Source organism: Carcharodon carcharias, chromosome 8 (genome assembly GCF_017639515.1).
Source record: "Carcharodon carcharias isolate sCarCar2 chromosome 8, sCarCar2.pri, whole genome shotgun sequence".
NCBI lineage: Eukaryota > Metazoa > Chordata > Chondrichthyes > Lamniformes > Lamnidae > Carcharodon > Carcharodon carcharias.
In genome coordinates this window covers 1,038,551-1,062,367 of record NC_054474.1, presented here as the reverse complement: position 1 = coordinate 1,062,367, position 23,817 = coordinate 1,038,551, and the positions used below count along the sequence as shown (strand labels likewise).

General features: G+C 50.6%; 1 protein-coding gene across 1 annotated transcript in view; it reads left to right on the top strand.

Annotated features, from left to right (window-relative positions):
- stard15 (StAR-related lipid transfer (START) domain containing 15) overlaps positions 1 to 23,817 on the top strand; it is a 311,243-nt gene that overhangs the window by 806 nt on the left and 286,620 nt on the right. The gene's annotated exons all lie outside the window — the stretch shown is intronic.

The window sequence follows — 23,817 nt, the reverse complement described above, 5'->3', positions numbered from 1 at the left end:
GCTTTCTATAAAAGTGCTAGATAATTCAAAATTGTTTAATTTCAAGTATTAGATAATTTACATTGGTAGCAGTAATCTCAATTCACTGTGCAATTTCTGTCACCTACTGCAAATGTTTAGGGAAAAGACATTTTTTTACCATAAGGAAGTGAGTTTGGATTATTAGAAATAACATTCATTCTGACATGGCCCTGTTAACTTTGTGGGATTTAATGTTTAATAGAATTGGTTTTGTTGGAAGGTGTTTGGGAAAGACATTGTTCTCTGATCACCAAACACTCAGCCCCACAATACAGCCCATGTGGAAATCCACAAATTGTGTTAAATGGCTATAGCACCTTGGTTAGACCACATAGAATACTAGCACAGTTATTATCAAAAATGATATAAAGACATTGAATAAGGTGCAAAGAGGATTGATATGTCTGATACCAAAACTGAGAGGTTATACCTATCCAGGCTTGTGCTCTGAAGGATTGATCTGTTAGAGGTAGTTCAGATTAAGAAAATATTTAATAAGTTCGAAGTAGAGAAGATGTTCCCACTTGTGTGGGGGAGAGGAGGGGATAATAACACTAGGGGGCATCAATCTAAGATAGGCACTAATAGGAAATTCAGAAGAAACTTCTTTACCCAGAGAGATGAGAATGTGAAATTCATGATCACAAGGCAAATTGTTTAGACCCCTTCAATGTGATAAACACATGAGGGAGAAAGAAATAGGAGGATATGTTGATGGAGTTAGGTGACATAGGGTGGGAGGAGGCTCATGTGAAGAGTGAATACCAGTATGGACCAGTTGGGCTGAATGGCCTGTTTCTATATTGTACATTCTATGTAATGTGAAATGTGCCACTAAGTCACAAAAACGTCACCCTGTCAATTGTACAATAACTACAACAACCATAAAAGGGTATACTGTGGGTTTTTTACAACCTCAGTCTCCCTTTATCGAGATTTTTATTGCACAAAACGTCAAATTAAACCAAAGTTTGCTTTTTGAACTGTATTTTGTTTCAGTGTGACGCTGTCGGGAGGGAAGGAGAGGAGAATGAGCAAGTGATTAGGTGGAACTAATACAACCTAACACAAAACCATTAAGAGAAAAGTGACTGAAAGAGAGAAATATAATGCAGCCATTGGAGAGAATTATAGAGAAATGGACATCATAGGGACAGAGCTTTTAGCCCAGATAGGTGGAGATTTTTTTTACACAGCCAGTTGTTATGATCTGGAATGCACTCAAAGCAGACTTAATAGTAGCTTCAAAGGAGAATTGGACTTAAATTTAAAATGGAAAAAAATATAGGACAATGAAGGAAAACCAGGGGAGAATTGAGAAGCTCTTTCAAAGAGCCAGCACAGGCATGATGGGCTAAATGGCCTCCTTCTATGCTGTAAAATTCTATTGCTTCTGAGAATGTCCAGTTATTAATATAAAGTGCAACCTTGGGCACACATTTTAAAATAACACTACATCCATCTGGTGTGGTAGAATTAATCAGCACTAAATGAACAGTTAAAATCTCATTAGGCTGCCAGCGTACTTTAGGAGCATAACCACAAACAATAAAACTGAAGGGTCACAGTTAGAAATCACAGAAACTAGATTACCAACTGTTTTATAAAACCAAAAATAAATACATATGATTCCTTTTCCATTCTGTTTCATTTATGTTGAATATCAACAAATGAAACATTTTCAGCCAATAAATATTAAAATTGGAAGACAGTTTTAGTATTCTGTCTTTATGTTGCAGCTTTCTCCCATGTTATATTAATGTAGAGTTCTTAACTGTCCCATCACCGTGACTTTCAAAATTCTAATGCCAAGCATTAATTGGATTAATGCCATAGAATCAGATGTCACAGAGGAGGTATTTGGCCCATCATGCCTTTTCTGGCTCTTTAAAAAAACTAGCAAATCAGCCCCACTCCCCTCCTTTTTCCCAACAACACTGCAGTCATTTTCCACTTCAATATTTAGTTCCCTTTTGAAAGTTATCATTCAATTTCTTTCCCCCAACCTTTCAAGCAGCACATTCCCGATCACAACAACTTGCTGCATAAAAAAAACTTTTCCATCAGTTGTCTCTGGTTCTTTTGCTAATTAATTTAAATCTTCATCCTCTGTTTAGCAATCATCCCACAACTGGAAACAATTTTTCCTTGTTTATTCTATCAAAAAACGTCATGATTTTTGAACAGTGGGGGTTATAAACACTGGTACTGGATTTATCTGGTGGGGTTGCATCTGAAATGTTGTTCCTTGTGTCCTCCAGTCACTCATGTGCCCACATAAAAGTTTTGCAATGCAGATGGTTCACTTCCCTTGGCCAACTTTAGGGGATTTTAATCAGGGCACACAACAGAACAGTAATGGGTACAGACACATAAAGGGAAGTCTATGGATCCACTCCATATGAAAATACACTGAAGGAGACAGAAAATGACAGGGGTTTAAATTTGAAGAGAAGGGGTTTTTAGCTCCTGATAAAGAGCTGTGGGTTTAACCACAAGAGATGGGAAAGCTTACTAATTGCAGCCACTGCCTCTGAATCAGCATTGTTGCAAATTTGAGTCCTGAAACTCAGTGTTATAAAGGAGACAACTGAATACAAGTGTAAAACTTGAGGGATTTCCAGCCAAGCTTCATGAATGCTGTAACAAAAACAAAAATACCTGGAAAAACTCAGGTCTGACAGCATCTGAGGAGAGCAACACAGTTAACGTTTCGAGTCCATATGACTCTTCATCAGAACTAAGAAATATAGAAATGATGTGGAATATAAGCTGGTAGAGGGGGGGATGGTGGGGGGGTTGGTGGTGGGTGGGGCGGTTGGGACAGGTGGAGCTGGATAGAGGGCCAGTGATAGGTGGAGGCAAAGAAGAGATTGCCAAAGATGTCATAGACAAAAGGACAAAGGGGTGTTGACGGTGGTGATATTAGCTGAGGAATGTGCTAATGATGACATTAAGGGTAGAAAGCAGGACAAGCAAGTGACCGATAGCCCTAGTTGGGGTGAGGTGGGGTGAAGGGATAAATGAATGCTGTGTCAGCCAATCGTGAAGTCTGTTGTAATCTTATCAAAGTCACATCATACCTGTATGTGCTTAGCAACTGTAAAGTTTAAAAATGCAGGGCCTTCATGTGTCCAAACCAATTTGTGATTTATGAATGGAACTGCTGAAGTCTACTTGAGTTAAGAAAATTTCTTTGTCATCAACTATTGTGGAAGCATCTATGTTTCCAATGTGAGAGACACGTTAAAGAATATGTGAGTTATGGACATGTTGAACTTTCATTTCAATTCTGGCTCAGAGATTGGTAGAAATCCAGTGACAGAGAGTAAAGGCTAGCCGTACAAGTATACAGGCGGTCCCCTCATGAGTCTGATTGCATACCTTTGTAACTGATAGTGCTGAAAAGAACTGTGATTTGGGCTTCTGTTAACCCCAACTAATATGATTATGAATATGATTCAAGACAAGAAAATGTTGAAATATGTGATTAACATGGGCTGCAGCAGATTATTTAACTTCATCTCCAGGCTAGTACAGTTACAGACCTTGCATCATTAAAATGCTGCAGCAAATCAAACGGCCTGTTTCACAGCACAGAAGTCCCAGGAAATTCTGGTATAGGTTACTTACGTCAATTCTCGTGCCACGTTGTAATTTACTGGGACTTTTGCTATGCCCCTTTGAGGCCCTCGTCAAAGCCGTTGCAAGTTAAATATAATGGCTCCACTCCCACATTAAAAATAAGACGAGTGGCAAATCCCCTTGATTCACACTATTCTTCTGGATAATTACAGGTAAGCTGATAATAAAAGGCCCTGTGTCATAATTTTGAATTTTAATAAAAGTTGAATCTGATCAAATTGATTTTCTGCAGTCGCATTCAACTGAGAAGAGCTTTATTCAGATCAGCTTCTAGCAGCCATTTCATTTTGTGTCAACGTGTTTAATGTGTAAAGTTATAATCAGGCGAATTATTGCAGCCTTGAAATATGTATATTTGAAGGGAATTGATTGTTATAAATTCAGTGCACATGTAATTGGAGAGAGAGGCAAGCTAAATTTTAAACAAAATAGTTCTCAACATTTTCTATAACATGAACACATCTTTTAATTGTCATTGTGAATTACAACTCAAGCAAGCAGTGCAGTTGAATTCTCAATTATAACCAATTGTGGAAAAAGAAACTTGGGTGGCAGGTTATTACTAACCACTTCATCCTGAATTAATATCTAACCTATACATCCCATAGCTCAAATGTGCTGGAAATCAGGGAAGAATGTTAAAATCCCAGCCCTTTGGTAAACATATTAGCATAAATGAATGAATTATGTAGTGTACAGGAAGCAGGGAGTCATTTACCTCCATGTTCCTGAATTATTAACTGGTTGCAACATTTGTGATTAGTTGCCACACACTGTAGCATGTTCAAATGACATTAAATCCTGTTTCAAATTCAAATGCTAATATCAGCATGTAAAATGCCGAAATTCGTGGTACATGCCAGCCAGCTCCCTGTTGCAGGAAATTCTGGGCCAATGCTGACAGGTTGTACTAATGACATTACTACGGTTAATCAAAGCTTATCAAAAACACTGTTGGGATTAATATCCTTTAGGCCTACATATCACCCCAGACCCACAGCAATGTGGTTGACTCTTAAATGCCCTCTGAACAAGGGCAATTAGGGATGGGCAATAAATGCTGACCTAGCCTGTGACACCCACAACCCATGAACAAATAATAAAAAAACAAATCGATTTGATGTGAGTCCATTTCCTACTCCTGCAGCTCTCTATATAACAGTTTTCTACATTATCCACTCAGTATAGCACTATTTATTCATAATCTCTAATATAATGCATTTCTGATTTGATCCTTCTCTAATAATTAAACCATTTGGATGGAGTCTCTGTAGAATACAAGTTTACTGGTCTATTCAGCATGATGAACAGAGTGACCTCCTGATCTGTACCAATCTATGACTTTATTATTCGACTGTGAAGAATTGATTTGGTGGGGGTCTATACGAACAGAATATTTTTTTTCTATATTAAGAATAATATACTTAACTAATTAAAACTTGAAAAGACACTTACAGTTAAGAAAAAGTCAACATTATCACATTTATACAAATGTGCTGACCTGGCAGTTTCGACTTGTTTGAATTTTTTGGGATTTTTGTGATGTTAGACAATACTCGAGCTGAAAGAGGCATTTTCTCTTAGGCTTTATTGATCTTAACTTAAATCTGACTCCTCAATATTTACACCTTGTTCCTTCCCCAAAACAGATCCTAAATCAATCAATAGAATTTGTGATGTGGGCGTCTGCCAAAAGTATCTCTGCGGTTTTGATGCTAACGTAATCGGTTTTTATGCACCGATAAGTGACGAAAAGGATGAAATTCAATCTCAAATGCTACTGCCTTTACATCTTAGTCAGCAATGTAAATGTGCTAACACATACACCGCATACCTATTCCGATGAAATTCAGAAGCATTCTGAAATTATGAGAATATGTTTTCAAAGTAAATGGCCCAGGGTCTCATCACTCTGAGCTGTGTGAAGTTTAACAATGTTCTTACTTATATGAAAGGAATATTTTGTCATAAATTGAGGCTAGGATGATGTAATGGCAGAAGTTGCTGAAAAAAGTTATGGCATGTAAATGACACTCACTGTTATTAAACCATCCACCAAGTTGTGACAAGACTCCTCACCCCGTGAATTGCAAATTGCTACAAGTTGCTGGCAATTTGCAATTAGCCCCACAAAAATGGCACTTTGCCCACAACCTCTCTGTGAGTTTTGTGGAGTTGTTGTATTTACACAAAAATTTCTCATTAAATTCATGGCAGAAAATTAAGCCCAGTAATTCTGGGTGTAAGTATCCCGATAACAATTTGACAAGTATCACTATAGCAATGCAAGTTAATGACAGCTAATCAATTCCTGTTCCTCAAAAAGTGGACAATTATAATGGACAATAAATGAGCAATGGCAACAACATCATGAAATTTATGGAGATGTTACCGATGAGCTGCTGTTTTCACTTAACTAATGGCGAATTGTTCAGCAGCTTCTGTTTCACCATTCACAGTGTATCACTTGGTTGCCAAGAGTTATTGACTGATTTGTCAGTAACTTGACCTGAATGAGAGTGTGGACACATTCATTCAGCAAAATCTGGATTATTATTTTCAGTTTTTTACCTGCTATCTATTTTTTATTTATTTAGTCATGGGTTGTGGTCTTCACTGGCTGGGCCAGCATTTATTGCCCATCCCTAGTTACCCTTGAGAAGGTGGTGGTGAGACTGCCTTCTTGAACCGCTGCAGTCCATGTGGTGTAGGTACACCCACAGTGCAGTTAGGGAGGGAGTTCGAGGATTTTGGCCCAGCGACAGTGAAGGAACGGCGATATATTTCCCAGTCAGGATGGCGAGTGACTTGGAGGAGAACTTCCTGGTGGCGGTGTTCCCATTAATCTGCTGCTCTTGTCCTTCTAGAGAGTAGTGGTCAGGGATTTGGAAGGTGCTGTCTAAGGAGCCTTGGTGAATTCCTGCAGTGCATCTTGTAGATGGTACACACTGCTGCTACTGTGCGTCAGTGGTGGAGGGAGTGAATGTTTGTGGATGTGGTATCAATCAAGGGGGCTGCTTTGTCCTGGACGGTTCCAGCTCCTTCAGTGTTCTTGGAGCTGGACACATCCAGACAAGTGGAGAGTATTCCATCACATTTCTGACATGTTCCTTGTAGATGGCGGACAGGGTTTGAGGAGTCAAGAGGTGAGTTACTCATCGCACGATTCCTTGCCTCTGACCTACTCTTGTAGGCACAGTATTTGTATGGCTAGTCCAGTTCAACTTCTGGTCAATGCATATCCCTGAGGATTTTGATAGTGGGGGATTCAGTGATGGTAATGCCATTGAACATCAAGGGACAATGGTTGGATTCTCTTTTGTTGGAGGTGGTCATTGCCTGACATTTGTGTGCCGCAAATGTTACTTGCCACTAGTTAGCCCAAGCCTGGATATTGTCCAGGTCTTGCTGCATTTGGACATGAACTGCTACAGTATCTGAGGAGTCATGAATGGTGCTGAACATTGTGCAATCATCAGCGAACATCCACACTTCTGACCTTATGATGGAAGGAAAGTCATTGATGAAGCAGCTGAAGATGGTTGAGCCTAGGACACTACCCTGAGGAATTCCCGCAGTGATGTCCTGGAACTGAGATGACTGACCTCCAACTACCACAACCATCTTCCTTTGTGTTAGGTATGACTCCAACCAATGGAGAGTTTCCCCTGATTCCCATTGACTCCAGTTTTGCCAGGGCTCCTTGCTGCCACAATTGGTTAAATGCTGCCTTGATGTCAAGGGCAGTCACTCTCACCTCATCTCAGGAGTTCAGCTCTTTTGTTCATGTTTGAACCAAGGCTGTAATGAGGTCAGGAGCTGAGTGGCTCTGGCGGAATCCAAACTGGGCATCAGTGAGCAGGTTATTGCTGAGCAGGTGCTGCTTGATAGCACTGTTGATGACCCCTTCCATTACTTTGCTGATGACCAAGAGTAGACTGATGGGGTGGTAATTGGCTGACTTGGATTTGTCCTGCTTTTTGTGTACAGGAGATACCTGGGCAATTTTCCACATAGCCGGGTAGATGCCAGTGTTGTTGCTGTACTGGAACAGCTTGGCTAAGGGTGCGGCAAGTTCTGGAGCACAAGTCTTCAGCACTATTGCCGGAATATTGTCAGGGCCCATAACCTTTGCAGTATCCTGTGCCTTCAGTTATTTCTTGATCTCACGTGGAGTGAATCGACTTGGCTGAAGACTGGCATCTGTGATGCTGGGGACTTTTGGAAGAGGCCAAAATGGATCATCCACTTGGCACCTCTGGCTGAAGATTGTTGTGAATGCTTCAGCCTTATCTTTTGTACTGATGTGCTGGACTCCTGCATCATTGAGGATTGGGATATTTGTGGAGGCTCCTCCTCTAGTGAGTTGTTTAATTGTGCACCACCATTCATGACTGGATGTGGCAGGACTGCAGAGCTTAGATCTGATCCATTGGTTTTGGGATCACTTAGCTTTGTCTATCACTTGCTGCTTGTGGTGTTTGGCACACAAGTAGTCCTGTGTTATAGTTTCACCTCATTTTTAGGTATACCTGGTGTTGCCCTCCTGGCATGCCCTCCTGCACTCTTCACTGAACCAGGGTTGATCCTCTGCCTTGATGGTTATGGTAGAGTGGGGGATATGCCGGACCATGAGGTTACAGATTGTGTTTGAGTACAATTCTGCTGCTGCTGATGGCCCACAGCACCTCATGGATGCCCAGTCTTGAGTTGCTTGATCTGTTTGAAATCTATCCCATTTAGCATGGTGGTCGTGCCACACAACATGATGGAGGTTATCCTCAATGTGAAAACCTGAATCCACAATGACCAGTGGTCGCTCTTACCGATACTGTCATGGGCAGATGCATCTGCAGCAGGCAGGTTTGTGAGGATGAGGTCAAGTATGTTTTTCCCCCTTATTGGTTCCCTCACCACCTGCCACAGACCCAGTCTAGCAGCGATGTCCTTTAGGACTCCGCCAGCTCGGTCAGTAGTGGTGCTACTGAGCCATTCTTGGCGATTGACATCGAAGTCCCCACCCAGAGTACATTCTGCACCCTCGCCACCCTCACTGATTCCTCCAAGTGGTGTTCAACATGGAGGAGCACTGATCCGTCAGCTGAGGGAGGGCGGTATGTAGTAATCAGCAGGAGGTTTCCTTGCCCATGTTTGATCTGATATCATGAGACTTCATGGAGTCCGGAGTCGATGTTGAGGACTCCCAGGGCAACTCCCTCCCGACTGTATACCACTGTGCCCCCACCTCTGCTGGGTCTGTCCTGCTGGTGAGACAGGACATACCCAGGAATGGTGATGGTGGTGTCTGGGACATTATTTGTAAGGTATTATTCTGTGAGTTTGGCTGTTGCTTGACTAATCTGTGAGACAGGTCTCCCAATTTTGGCACCAGCCCCAGGTATTAATAAGGAGGACTTTACAGGGCTGCAATTGCCTTTGTTGTTTCCGATGCCTCGGTCAATGCCGGGTGGTCCGTCCAGTTTTGTTCCTTTTTTGTGACTTTGTAGCAGTTTGATGCAACTGAGTGTCTGGCTCAGCCATTTCAGAGGCAACCACATTGCTGTGGGTTTGGAGTCACATGTAGGACAGACCAGATTTTCTTCCTAAAGGGCATTAGTGAATCATGTGGGTTTTTGTTACAAACCACAGTGGTTTCATGGTCATCATTTGATATTTAATTCCAGATTTGCTTTATTGAATTCAAATTTCACCATCTGCTATGGTGGGATTCGAACCCCGGTCCCCAGAGCATTACCCTGGGTCTCTGGATTATCAGTGCAGTGATAATACCGCTATACCATTGCAATCCCCCAAATACAGAGGAGTGGTGTGTCTCACTCAGATATTGCCCTAACTTATATCAGGAATATGGTGCAATAGTAGCTCAGCCTTTTTTTATTCATTCATGGGATGTGGGCTTCACTGGCTGGGCCAGAATTTACTGCCCATCCCTAATTGCCCTTGAAAAGGTGGTGGTGAGATGCCTTCTTGAACCGCTGCAGTCCATGTGGTGTAGGTACACCCACAGTGCAGTTAGAAAGGGAGTTCCAGGATTTTGACCCAGTGACAGTGAAGGCATTGTGAAATATTTCCAAGTCAGGATGGTGAGTGGCTTGGGGGGGGAGCTTCCATGTGGCGGTGTTCCCATGTATCTGTTGCTCATGTCCTTCTAGATGGTAGTGGTCGTGGGTTTGGAAGGTGCTGCCTAAGGAGCCTTGGTGGGTTCCTGCAGTGCATCTTGTAGATGGTACTGTGTTGAATGTTATTGGAGCTGCACTCATCCAGGCAAGTGAGGAGTATTCCACCACACTCCTGAATTGTACCTTGTAGATGGTGGACAGGCTTTGGGGAGTCCAGAGATGAGTTACTCGCTGCAGGATTCCCAGGCTCTGACCTGCTCTTGTAGCCACAGTATTTATATGGCTGGTGCAGTTCAGATTCTGGTCAATGGTAACTCCCAGGATGTTGACAGTGGGGGATTCAGTGATGGTAATGCCATTGAGCATCAAGGGGAGATGGTTGGATTCTCTCTTGTTGGAGATGGTCAATGCCTGACACTTGTGTGACGTGAATGTTACTGGAACAGCTTGGCTAGGGGCACGGCAAGTTCTGGAGCACAAGTCTTCAGTACTGTTGCTAGAATATTGTCAGGGTCCATAGCCTTTGCAGTATCCAATGCCTTCAGCCATTTCCTGATATCACGTGGTGTGAATTGATTTAGCTGAAGAGTTGTATCTGTGAAGCTGGGAGGTCAAAATTAATCATCCACTCAGCACCTCTGGTTGAAGCTGGCTGCAAATGCTTCAACATTGTCTCTTTCATGACTGGAGTGAAAGAAGTATTGGCGCTGTCTTGATGGGCAAAGGAAAGATGTTAAGGCTTTAGTGAGGATGCAGAGGAGATTTAAAATCATGAGGGGTTTTCATCAGTTAAATAAGGAGAACTTAGTAATTAACATTGAAATCACAGCCTAAAACTTGATTTACTGGGGCGCTGTCTTCATGAGGAAGTGTCAGGCAAAGCTCATTTTCCAATTTTCTGACAAACATGGAACATACACATATAATTCACACGGAGATGCATTTTCCTATCACCTCCAGACTCATTGATACTTGCATCGTGTCTCCCACATCATCAAATTTAAAATCACTATTCACAGTTATAATTCTTCCACAAACTCACTCTATACTCGCTCGCTTTCAGTTAATGAACTGACATGACAGGAACTCACAACTGAACCAGGTTAGAAAGTTTGAATCAAGGCCTGAACAATTCTCTCCCCACCATCCCCCTCAAACCCATCTCCTTTTGTTTTCCTCACTTGTTCTTTCTCCATATCTAATGATGGGTAAGTGTAAGAAGCAAGTGGCACCAGTCATGCATGTGTGTACTTGCTTGTACACAAACGTGAGTGTGTGTGCACGTTTATGTATGTAGGAGAAAACATGTCATAATATTTTCATTTACCTTTAATGTATTCTGATCAAAAGAAAGCAAATAAACCATGTGTAATAAAAACAGAAAATGCTGGAAAAAAATCAGCAAATCTGACAGCACCTGTGGAGAGAGAAACAGAGTTAACGTTTCGAGTCTGTATGACCTTCTTCAGAGCTCGAAACATTAACTCTGTTTCTCTCTCAACAGATGCTGCCAGACCTGCTGAGCTTTCCCAATATGTCCTGTTTTTATTCCAGGTTTCCAGCATCTGCAGTATTTTGCTTTTAAATAAACCTGGTGTTTTTTTTATGATTATTAGCAAAAGGAACACATTTTTGAAAAGTAAATTTTCAAATCAATTTAAGAAGGCCCTAAACTATGTCAAAAAACAAACCACAATTTGCCAAGTCTGATCTGACTGCGATCTCATTGCCCATTTAAGTAATAACCAGTTTTACCTCCTATGGTCACACTAGGGGCAGGATTTTACCATCGGTGAGCAGGGGGTGGGGCCCGCTCACCGATGTGTAAAATGACGTGGGATGATGTTGGGCAAAGCCCCTGACATCATCCTGCCCCATTTAAATTTCCAGGAAGGCGGGCGCGCAGTAATATCAGCTGCGGATTCGCCGACCTTTCAGTGGCCAATTGAGGCCATTGACAGGATCAATTATACAATTAAAGGACCCGCCCGTCCAACCTTAAGCTTGGTTGATCGGCCGAGAGCCCCGGCGACAAATAGAGAAAAGATGAAACCTCATCCAGCGGCGGGGTGAGAATTCATGCAGCGTTTTAAAAATTTTAATAAACTTATTATGTAAATTATGAACATGTCCCATCTTGTGTGACATTGTCACATGAGGGGACATGTTAGGGAATTTTGTTTTTTTCTATTTTTAATATTTTTCAAAGTGTCAGCAATCTCCCTGAGGCTGCACTTAGCCTCAGGGAGATTTGCACTTCATTGTGCGCATGCGTGAAAGAGCGAGCTCTCACTTTTGGGGAATCTCCCCACCCCCTACCCCCGCACAGGGAGCGCATAGCGCTTCCCGCCGGACATCATGCTGGGTGGGCCTTAATTGACCCGCCCACGTAAAATGGCAGCGGAGCCGCTTCTCCAGCAGGGATCGGATCCCCACCCACCGGAGATTGGGTCGGACCCACCTGCCCGACAGGCAGAAAATTCTGCCCAATGTTTCTGCCGTTCTGCTAGATAGATTCCAACCACCACCGCCCCCCCGCCCCACACCCCACCCCCTGCCAGTCCGTCCTCCTGTGTCACTGCATTAACAGATTTTCCTTGGGTCAGGTAGCCAGTAGTATAACTAGAGCCTGCTGACTCAGATGACTGAGACGGTATTTGTAATATCACTGGCTGCTTTAGTGAAGGACCAATGGTGACTTTTCCACTTCTGTAATCCTGGTGAAGAGCCACAGGAAATCTCGCAACAACAACCAGCAGCTTTTTGTGTCTTCATTCAATTTTAATATGTTTGAAAATCCTTGGCTGTACCAGTGCCCTCATCTTGGAGCTGTTGGGCTGGAAACTTGTCCTGTACCTGCACATCTGCTCCCACCTTCCCCTGTGCAAGGTCAAGGTAAGGAAGTTAGCTTCCAAACCTCATGCCAGGTTTGCTCACCTTGTTAGATTCATTGCCAGTAAGCCATGTTTCACTGTTTGCATTAGCCACACACTAATAGTTGACTGAACACAGCACAAAGCTTTGCATCATTGTGACATCAGAATTATTTGCTTGATTAAATGTAAGGATCAATTTCCCTTTATTTAATTTCATAAACTGTGTTTCCTAGATTTAGACGCTGTCACCTGGAATTAACCATTTGCCAATGATCACAAACAAGCTCCTGTCCCATGAACCAGACAAAGCATAAGAAATAAGAGCATGAGGAGGCCATTTGGCCCCTCGAGCTTGATCCACCATTCAATAAGATCATGGCTGATCTGATTGTGGCTTTCACTCCACTTTCCTATAAAATAAATGAAAAAAATAATTTATGAAAGGAAAATTATGTTTGACAAACTTGTTGGAGTATTTTGAAGATGTTACTTGTAGCGTAGATAAAGGAGAACCAGTGGCTGTGGTGTATTTGGATTTTCAGAAGGCTTTTGATAAGGTTTCACACAGGAGGTTAATAAACAGAATTAGAGCACATGGGATTGGGGGAAATATATTAGTATGGATTGAGAATAGTTTAACAGATAAAAAGAGAGAGTAGGAATAAACAGGTCATTCTCAGGATGGCAGGCTGTTACTAGTGGGGAACCACGAGGGTCAGTGCTGGGGCCACAGCTGTTCACAATCTATAGAAATGATTTGGATGTGACGACCAATTGTAATATTTCCAAATTTGCAAATGACACCAACCTGAGTGGGAATGTAAATTGTGAGGAGGATGCAAGGAGGTTTCAAGAGGATTTGGCCAGACTAAGTGAATGGGCTTGAACATGGCAGATGGAATATAATGTGAATAAGTGTGAAGGTATTCGCTTTGGTATAAAAACAGAAAGGCAGAATATTTCTCAAATGCTGAGAGGTTGGAAAGTGTTGATGTCCAAAGAGACCTGGGTGTCCTTGTTCATGAGTCACTAAAAGCTAACAGGGAGGTTCACAAGCAATTAGGAAGGTGAATGGTATGTTGGCCTTCATCACAAGGGGATTTGAGTACAGGAGTAAAGATGTGTTGCTGCAATTGTTTAGAGCCTTGGTGAGTCTGCACCTAGAGTATTGTGTAGAACTTTGGTCTCCTTACCAAAGGAAGGATATACTTGCCTTAGAGGGAGTGCAGCAGAGATTCACAAGACTGATCCCTGGGATGGCAGGATTGTCTTATGAGGAGCGATTGAGGAGACTGGGCCTGTATTCCCTAGAGATTTGAAGAATGAGTGGTGATTTCATTGAAACTTGCAAGATTCTTACTGGCTCGACAGGGTAGATATGGATAGGATGTTTTCCTTTGGCTGGTGAGTCTAGAACCAGGGGACACAGTCTCAGATTAAGGGTCAGGCCTTTTAAGAATGATGTGAGGAGAAATTTCTTCACTCAGAAGGTGGTGAATCTTTGGAATTCTCTACCCCAGAGGACTGTGGAAGCTCTGTCATTGAGTACATTCAAGACAGAAATCGATAGATTTCTGGATACTTATGATATCAGGGATATGGGGATAGTGTGGGAAAGGGCATTGAGGTAGATGATCAGCCATGACCTAATTGGATTGTGGAGCAGGCTTAACAGGCCAAATGGCCTATTCCTGCCTCTATGTTGCTATATTCCTGGAAAATAAATATGCTAATGTGCTACTTACTTTCCACTTGCTACATCTCTTAGTCAGCAATCCTTTCACTCCCCAATTGTCCCTCTTCCCGACCCTCCCTCTCACCGACCCTCCCTCTCACCGACCCTCCCTCTCACCGACCCTCCCTCTCACCGACCCTCCCTCTCACCGATCCTCCTGTTTTCCGCCCCTCCCATTCCTCAACCATCCTGCACCCCAACCCTCCCATTCCATAACACTCCCAAACCCCAACCCTTCACTCTTCAACCTTCCCTCTCTCCGACCCTCCCACTTTCTGACCCTCCCACTCACTGACCCTCGTGTTCACTGACCCTCCCATTCACTGACCCTCGTGTTCACTGACCCTCCCGTTCACTGACCCTCCCGTTCACTGACCCTCCCTCTCACTGACCCTCCTGTTCACTGACCCTCCCTCTCACTGACCCTCCCGTTCACTGACCCTCGTGTTCACTGACCCTCCTGTTCACTGACCCTCCCATTCACTGACCCTCCCGTTCACTGACCCTCCCGTTCACTGACCCTCCCGTTCACTGACCCTCCCTCTCACTGACCCTCCTGTTCACTGACCCTCCCGTTCACTGACCCTCCCTCTCACTGACCCTCCCGTTCACTGACCCTCGTGTTCACTGACCCTCCTGTTCACTGACCCTCCCATTCACTGACCCTCGTGTTCACTGACCCTCGTGTTCACTGACCCTCCTGTTCACTGACCCTCCCATTCACTGACCCTCGTGTTCACTGACCCTCCCGTTCACTGACCCTACCTCTCACTGACCCTCCCATTCACTGACCCTCCCGTTCACTGACCCTCCTGTTCACTGACCCTCCCGTTCACTGACCCTCCCTCTCACTGACCCTCCTGTTCACTGATCCTCCCGTTCACTGATCCTCCCGTTCACTGACCCTCGTGTTCACTGACCCTCCCATTCACTGACCCTCGTGTTCACTGACCCTCCTGTTCACTGACCGTCGTGTTCACTGACCCTCCTGTTCACTGACGGTCCCTCTCACTGACCCTCCCGCTCGCTGACACCCCATTCACCGACCCTCGTGTTCACTGACCCTCCCGTTCACTGACCCTCCCATTCACTGACCCTCCTGTTCACTGACCCTCCCATTCACTGACCCTCCCGTACCCTGACCCTCCCTCTCACTGACCCTCGTGTTCACTGACCCTCCCGTTCACTGACCCTCCCGTACCCTGACCCTCCCTCTCACTGACCCTCGTGTTCACTGACCCTCCCTCTCACTGACCCTCCTGTTCACTGACCCTCCCATTCACTGACCCTCCTGTTCACTGATCCTCCCGTTCACTGACCCTCCCATTCACTGACCCTCCCGTACCCTGACCCTCCCTCTCACTGACCCTCGTGTTCACTGACCCTCCCGTTCACTGACCCTCCTGTTCACTGATCCTCCCGTTCACTGACCCTCCCATTCACTGACCCTCGTGTTCACTGACCCTCCCTCTCACTGACCCTCCCGCTCGCTGACCCTCCCGTACCCTGACCCTCCCTCTCACTGACCCTCCTGTTCACTGACCCTCCCTCTCACTGACCCTCCTGTTCACTGACCCTCCCATTCACTGACCCTCCTGTTCACTGACCCTCCCATTCACTGACCCTCCTGTTCACTGACCCTCCCTCTCACTGACCCTCCTGTTCACTGACCCTCCCATTCACTGACCCTCCTGTTCACTGACCCTCCTGTTCACTGACCCTCCTGTTCACTGACCCTCCCTCTCACTGACCCTCCCGTTCACTGACCCTCCCATTCACTGACCCTCCCGTACCCTGACCCTCCCTCTCACTGACCCTCGTGTTCACTGACCCTCCCGTTCACTGACCCTCCTGTTCACTGATCCTCCCGTTCACTGACCCTCCCGTTCACTGACCCTCCCGTTCACTGACCCTCCTGTTCACTGATCCTCCCGTTCACTGACCCTCCCATTCACTGACCCTCGTGTTCACTGACCCTCCCTCTCACTGACCCTCCCGCTCGCTGACCCTCCCGTACCCTGACCCTCCCTCTCACTGACCCTCCTGTTCACTGACCCTCCCTCTCACTGACCCTCCCATTCACTGACCCTCCCATTCACTGACCCTCCCGTACCCTGACCCTCCCGCTCGCTGACCCTCCAGTACCCTGACCCTCCCTCTCACTGACCCTCCTGTTCACTGACCCTCCCTCTCACTGACCCTCCTGTTCACTGACCCTCCCATTCACTGACCCTCCTGTTCACTGACCCTCCCATTCACTGACCCTCCTGTTCACTGACCCTCCTGTTCACTGACCCTCCTGTTCACTGATCCTCCCGTTCACTGACCCTCCCATTCACTGACCCTCCCGTACCCTGACCCTCCCTCTCACTGACCCTCGTGTTCACTGACCCTCCCGTTCACTGACCCTCCTGTTCACTGATCCTCCCGTTCACTGACCCTCCCATTCACTGACCCTCGTGTTCACTGACCCTCCCTCTCACTGACCCTCCCGCTCGCTGACCCTCCCGTACCCTGACCCTCCCTCTCACTGACCCTCCTGTTCACTGACCCTCCTGTTCACTGACGGTCCCTCTCACTGACCCTCCTGTTCACTGACCCTCCCTCTCACTGACCCTCCTGTTCACTGACCCTCCCTCTCACTGACCCTCCCATTCACTGACCCTCCCGTTCACTGACCCTCCCGTTCACTGACCCTCCCTCTCACTGACCCTCCCATTCACTGACCCTCCCGTTCACTGACCCTCCCGTTCACTGACCCTCCCTCTCACTGACCCTCGTGTTCACTGACCCTCCCTCTCACTGACCCTCCTGTTCACTGATCCTCCCGTTCACTGACCCTCCCATTCACTGACCCTCGTGTTCACTGACCCTCGTGTTCACTGACCCTCGTGTTCACTGACCCTCCTGTTCACTGACCCTCGTGTTCACTGACCCTCCTGTTCACTGACCCTCCTGTTCACTGATCCTCCCGTTCACTGACCCTCCCATTCACTGACCCTGCCGTGCCCTGACCCTCCCGTTCACTGACCCTCCCATTCACTGACCCTCCTGTTCACTGACCCTCGTGTTCACTGACCCTCGTGTTCACTGACCCTCCTGTTCACTGACCCTCGTGTTCACTGACCCTCGTGTTCACTGACCCTCGTGTTCACTGACCCTCCCATTCACTGACCCTCCCATTCACTGACCCTCGTGTTCACTGACCCTCCCATTCACTGACCCTCCCATTCACTGACCCTCGTGTTCACTGACCCTCCCGTTCACTGACCCTCGTGTTCACTGACCCTCGTGTTCACTGACGGTCCCTCTCACTGACCCTCCCGCTCGCTGACCCTCGTGTTCACTGACGGTCCCTCTCACTGACCCTCCCGCTCGCTGACCCTCGTGTTCACTGACGGTCCCTCTCACTGACCCTCCCGCTCGCTGACACCCCATTCACCGACCCTCGTGTTCACTGACCCTCCCGTTCACTGACCCTCGTGTTCACTGACCCTTGTGTTCACTGACCCTCGTGTTCACTGACCCTCCTGTTCACTGATCCTCCCGTTCACTGACCCTCCCATTCACTGACCCTGCCGTGCCCTGACCCTCGTGTTCACTGACCCTCCCGTTCACTGACCCTCGTGTTCACTGACCCTCGTGTTCACTGACGGTCCCTCTCACTGACCCTCCCATTCACTGACCCTGCCGTGCCCTGACCCTCCCATTCACTGACCCTCCCGTTCACTGACCCTCCTGTTCACTGATCCTCCCGTTCGCTGACCCTCCCTCTCACTGACCCTGCCGTGCCCTGACCCTCGTGTTCACTGATCCTCCCGTTCACTGACCCTCGTGTTCACTGACCCTCGTGTTCACTGACCCTCCTGTTCACTGATCCTCCCGTTCACTGACCCTCGTGTTCACTGACCCTCGTGTTCACTGACCCTCCCATTCACTGACCCTCGTGTTCACTGACGGTCCCTCTCACTGACCCTCCCGCTCGCTGACACCCCATTCACCGACCCTCGTGTTCACTGACCCTCCTGTTCACTGATCCTCCCGTTCACTGACCCTCGTGTTCACTGACCCTCCCGTTCACTGACCCTCCCTCTCACTGACCCTCGTGTTCACTGACCCTCGTGTTCACTGACCCTCCCATTCACTGACGGTCCCTCTCACTGACCCTCCCGTTCACTGACCCTCCTGTTCACTGATCCTCCCTCTCACTGACCCTCGTGTTCACTGACCCTCCCTCTCACTGACCCTCGTGTTCACTGACGGTCCCTCTCACTGACCCTCCCGCTCGCTGACCCTCCCACTCGCTGACCCTCCTACTCGCTGACCCTCCCGCTCGCTGACCCTCCTACTCGCTGACCCTCCCGCTCACTGACCCTCCCGCTCGCTGACCCTCCCGTTGCTGACCCTCCTACTCGCTGACCCTCCCGCTCGCTGACCCTCCCGCTCGCTGACCCTCCTACTCGCTGACCCTCCCGCTCGCTGACCCCCCTACTCGCTGACCCTCCCGCTCGCTGACCCTCCCGTTGCTGACCCTCCTACTCGCTGACCCTCCCGCTCGCTGACCCTCCTACTCGCTGACCCTCCCGCTCGCTGACCCTCCCGTTGCTGACCCTCCTACTCGCTGACCCTCCTACTCGCTGACCCTCCCGCTCGCTGACCCTCCTACTCGCTGTCCCTCCCGCTCGCTGACCCTCCTACTCACTGACCCTCCCGCTCGCTGACCCTCCCGTTGCTGACCCTCCTACTCGCTGACCCTACTACTCGCTGACCCTCCTACTCGCTGACCCTCCCGTTGCTGACCCTCCTACTCGCTGACCCTCCCGTTGCTGACCCTCCTACTCGCTGACCCTCCCGCTCGCTGACCCTCCCGTTGCTGACCCTCCTACTCGCTGACCCTCCCGTTGCTGACCCTCCTACTCGCTGACCCTCCTACTCGCTGACCCTCCCGCTCGCTGACCCTCCTACTCGCTGACCCTCCCGCTCGCTGACCCTCCTACTCGCTGACCCTCCCGTTCACTGACCCTCCCTCTCACTGACCCTCGTGTTCACTGACCCTCGTGTTCACTGACCCTCCCATTCACTGACGGTCCCTCTCACTGACCCTCCCGTTCACTGACCCTCCTGTTCACTGATCCTCCCTCTCACTGACCCTCGTGTTCACTGACCCTCCCTCTCACTGACCCTCGTGTTCACTGACGGTCCCTCTCACTGACCCTCCCGCTCGCTGACCCTCCCACTCGCTGACCCTCCTACTCGCTGACCCTCCCGCTCGCTGACCCTCCTACTCGCTGACCCTCCCGCTCACTGACCCTCCCGCTCGCTGACCCTCCCGTTGCTGACCCTCCTACTCGCTGACCCTCCCGCTCGCTGACCCTCCCGCTCGCTGACCCTCCTACTCGCTGACCCTCCCGCTCGCTGACCCTCCTACTCGCTGACCCTCCCGCTCGCTGACCCTCCCGTTGCTGACCCTCCTACTCGCTGACCCTCCCGCTCGCTGACCCTCCTACTCGCTGACCCTCCCGCTCGCTGACCCTCCCGTTGCTGACCCTCCTACTCGCTGACCCTCCTACTCGCTGACCCTCCCGCTCGCTGACCCTCCTACTCGCTGTCCCTCCCGCTCGCTGACCCTCCTACTCGCTGACCCTCCCGCTCGCTGACCCTCCCGTTGCTGACCCTCCTACTCGCTGACCCTCCTACTCGCTGACCCTCCTACTCGCTGACCCTCCCGTTGCTGACCCTCCTACTCGCTGACCCTCCCGTTGCTGACCCTCCTACTCGCTGACCCTCCCGCTCGCTGACCCTCCCGTTGCTGACCCTCCCGCTCGCTGACCCTCCCGTTGCTGACCCTCCTACTCGCTGACCCTCCTACTCGCTGACCCTCCCGTTGCTGACCCTCCTACTCGCTGACCCTCCCGCTCGCTGACCCTCCTACTCGCTGACCCTCCCGCTCGCTGACCCTCCTACTCGCTGACCCTCCCGCTCGCTGACCCTCCCGTTGCTGACCCTCCTACTCGCTGACCCTCCCGCTCGCTGACCCTCCTACTCGCTGACCCTCCCGCTCGCTGACCCTCCTACTCGCTGACCCTCCTACTCGCTGACCCTCCTACTCGCTGACCCTCCCGCTCGCTGACCCTCCTACTCGCTGACCCTCCCGCTCGCTGACCCTCCTACTCGCTGACCCTCCCGCTCGCTGACCCTCCTACTCGCTGACCCTCCCGCTCGCTGACCCTCCTACTCGCTGACCCTCCCGCTCGCTGACCCTCCCTCTCACTGACCCTCCCGCTCGCTGACCCTCCCACTCCCCGACCCTCCCATTCCTCGACCCTGCCCCTCCTGACCGCCCCGCCCCCAGACCCTTCCACTCCCCAACCTCCTTGTCGCTGACCCTCCCGCTCGCTGACCCTCCTACTCGCTGACCCTCCCGCTCGCTGACCCTCCTACTCGCTGACCCTCCCGCTCGCTGACCCTCCTACTCGCTGACCCTCCCGTTCACTGACCCTCGTGTTCACTGACCCTCGCGTTCACTGACCCTCCTGTTCACTGATCCTCCCTCTCACTGACCCTCCTGTTCACTGACCCTCGTGTTCACTGACCCTCGTGTTCACTGACCCTCGTGTTCACTGACGGTCCCTCTCACTGACCCTCCCGCTCGCTGACACCCCATTCACCGACCCTCCTGTTCACTGACCCTCCCGTTCACTGATCCTCCCGTTCACTGACCCTCGTGTTCACTGACCCTCCCTCTCACTGACCCTCGTGTTCACTGACCCTCCCATTCACTGACCCTCCCATTCACCGACCCTCGTGTTCACTGACCCTCCCGTTCACTGACCCTCCTGTTCACTGACCCTCCTGTTCATTGACCCTCCCTCTCACTGACCCTCGTGTTCACTGACCCTCCCTCTCATTGACCCTCGTGTTCACTGACGGTCCCTCTCGCTGACCCTCCCGCTCGCTGACCCTCCCGCTCGCTGACCCTCCCGCTCGCTGACCCTCCCGTTGCTGACCCTCCTACTCGCTGACCCTCCCGCTCGCTGACCCTCCCACTCGCTGACCCTCCTACTCGCTGACCCTCCCGTTGCTGACCCTCCTACTCGCTGACCCTCCCGTTGCTGACCCTCCTACTCGCTGACCCTCCCGTTGCTGACCCTCCTACTCGCTGACCCTCCCGCTCGCTGACCCTCCTACTCGCTGACCCTCCTACTCGCTGACCCTCCCGTTGCTGACCCTCCTACTCGCTGACCCTCCCGCTCGCTGACCCTCCTACTCGCTGACCCTCCCGCTCGCTGACCCTCCCGTTGCTGACCCTCCTACTCGCTGACCCTCCTACTCGCTGACCCTCCCGCTCGCTGACCCTCCTACTCGCTGACCCTCCCGCTCGCTGACCCTCCTACTCGCTGACCCTCCCGCTCGCTGACCCTCCTACTCGCTGACCCTCCCGCTCGCTGACCCTCCCGCTCGCTGACCCTCCTACTCGCTGACCCTCCTACTCGCTGACCCTCCCGCTCGCTGACCCTCCTACTCGCTGACCCTCCTGCTCGCTGACCCTCCTACTCGCTGACCCTCCCGCTCGCTGACCCTCCTACTCGCTGACCCTCCCGCTCGCTGACCCTCCCGCTCGCTGACCCTCCTACTCGCTGACCCTCCCGCTCGCTGACCCTCCTACTCGCTGACCCTCCCGCTCGCTGACCCTCCCGTTGCTGACCCTCCTACTCGCTGACCCTCCTACTCGCTGACCCTCCCGCTCGCTGACCCTCCTACTCGCTGACCCTCCCGCTCGCTGACCCTCCTACTCGCTGACCCTCCCGTTGCTGACCCTCCTACTCGCTGACCCTCCCGTTGCTGACCCTCCTACTCGCTGACCCTCCCGCTCGCTGACCCTCCTACTCGCTGACCCTCCTACTCGCTGACCCTCCCGTTGCTGACCCTCCTACTCGCTGACCCTCCCGCTCACTGACCCTCCTACTCGCTGACCCTCCCGCTCGCTGACCCTCCCGTTGCTGACCCTCCTACTCGCTGACCCTACTACTCGCTGACCCTCCCGCTCGCTGACCCTCCCGCTCGCTGACCCTCCTACTCGCTGACCCTCCCGCTCGCTGACCCTCCTACTCGCTGACCCTCCTACTCGCTGACCCTCCCGCTCGCTGACCCTCCCGCTCGCTGACCCTCCCGCTCCCCGACCCTCCCACTCCCCGACCCTCCCGTTCCTCGACCCTGCCTCTCCTGACCGCCCCGCCCCCAGACCTTTCCACTCCCCAACCTCCTTGTCGCTGACCCTCCCACTCCCCGACCCTCCCGCTCGCTGACCCTCCTACTCGCTGACCCTCCCGCTCGCTGACCCTCCCACTCCCCGACCCTCCCGTTGCTGACCCTCCTACTCGCTGACCCTCCCGCTCGCTGACCCTCCCGCTCGCTGACCCTCCCGCTCGCTGACCCTCCTACTCACTGACCCTCCTGCTCGCTGACCCTCCCACTCCCCGACCCTCCCGTTGCTGACCCTCCTACTCGCTGACCCTCCCGCTCGCTGACCCTCCTACTCGCTGACCCTCCCGCTCGCTGACCCTCCCGTTGCTGACCCTCCTACTCGCTGACCCTCCTACTCGCTGACCCTCCTACTCGCTGACCCTCCTACTCGCTGACCCTCCCGCTCGCTGACCCTCCTACTCGCTGACCCTCCCGTTGCTGACCCTCCTACTCGCTGACCCTCCTACTCGCTGACCCTCCTACTCGCTGACCCTCCTACTCGCTGACCCTCCCGTTGCTGACCCTCCTACTCGCTGACCCTCCCGCTCGCTGACCCTCCCGTTGCTGACCCTCCTACTCGCTGACCCTCCCGTTGCTGACCCTCCTACTCGCTGACCCTCCTACTCGCTGACCCTCCCGCTCGCTGACCCTCCTACTTGCTGACCCTCCCGCTCGCTGACCCTCCTACTCGCTGACCCTCCCGCTCGCTGACCCTCCTACTCGCTGACCCTCCCGCTCGCTGACCCTCCCGTTGCTGACCCTCCTACTCGCTGACCCTCCCGCTCGCTGACCCTCCTACTCGCTGACCCTCCCGCTCGCTGACCCTCCTACTCGCTGACCCTCCTGCTCGCTGACCCTCCTACTCGCTGACCCTCCCGCTCGCTGACCCTCCTACTCGCTGACCCTCCCGCTCGCTGACCCTCCTACTCGCTGACCCTCCCGCTCGCTGACCCTCCTACTCGCTGACCCTCCCGCTCGCTGACCCTCCTACTCGCTGACCCTCCCGCTCGCTGACCCTCCTACTCACTGACCCTCCCGCTCGCTGACCCTCCCACTCCCCGACCCTCCCATTCCTCGACCCTGCCCCTCCTGACCGCCCCGCCCCCAGACCCTTCCACTCCCCAACCTCCTTGTCGCTGACCCTCCCGCTCGCTGA